This window comes from Nematolebias whitei, chromosome 19 (genome assembly GCF_014905685.2).
Source record: "Nematolebias whitei isolate Nwh7 chromosome 19, NemWhi1, whole genome shotgun sequence".
Taxonomy (NCBI): domain Eukaryota; kingdom Metazoa; phylum Chordata; class Actinopteri; order Cyprinodontiformes; family Rivulidae; genus Nematolebias; species Nematolebias whitei.
The window spans coordinates 39,196,791-39,197,722 of NC_056516.1; positions in this window are offsets into that span (position 1 = coordinate 39,196,791).

Here is a 932-nt window from a genome sequence, read left to right on the forward strand (position 1 = left end):
AGAGGGCAGTGCACGCCTATGAAGAGGGCAGTGCACGTCTATGAAGAAGGCAGTGCACGCCTATGAGGAGGGCAGTGCACGCCTATGAAGAGGGCGGGACAGTGGCTCAGCTGGTAGAACTGTCGCCTCTCAGTGAGAAGTTCGCCGGTTCAATTCCTGGCCCAGGATCTTTCTGGGTGGAGTTTGCATGTTCTCTCTGTGCTGAGTGGGTTTTTCTCCAGGTATTCCAGTTTCCTCCCGCAGACCAAAAACATGCTGATTGGCTGATTGGTAACTCTAAATTGTCCCTAGGTGTCTCTGTGATGGACTGAAGACCTGTCCAGGTGTCCCTGTGATGGACTGGAGACCTGTCCAGGTGTCCCTGATGGACTGGAGACCTGTCCAGGTGTCCCTGTGATGGACTGAAGAACTGCCCAGGTGTCCCTGATGGACTGGAGACCTGTCCAGGTGTCCCTGTGATGGACTGAAGACCTGTCCAGGTGTCCCACACCTCTCGCACAGTGACTGCTGGATATGGGCACCTGGTCTTGTTGGACCCGGGTCTCTGCTGCTTCTTTAGACAGAGAACTTTACGAACTGTTTTTTCTATTTATGTGAATGTTCCTGTTCAGTGCCCTGAGACAACTTTGTTGTGATTTGATGCTGTATAAATAAACTGAACTGAATTGTCGGGCCCCAGGTCTCTGCTACTTGTCTTCTTGGACCCTGAGTCTCTGCTTTTTGTCATTTACATTAAATCATCATTTACTGCCTTAAAAACATTTCACTTTAAAACATATTTAATAAATTATCTGTTGTTAATAAAGTGTCATTTCAATTTCTCTAAAGCTGCGTGGACACAGCATCAGCTGAATTAATGAGTAGTTTAACCTGAATCCACATTAGTAACTAATTAACTCAATCATTATAAGTAACTAACTAATTAACTCAAT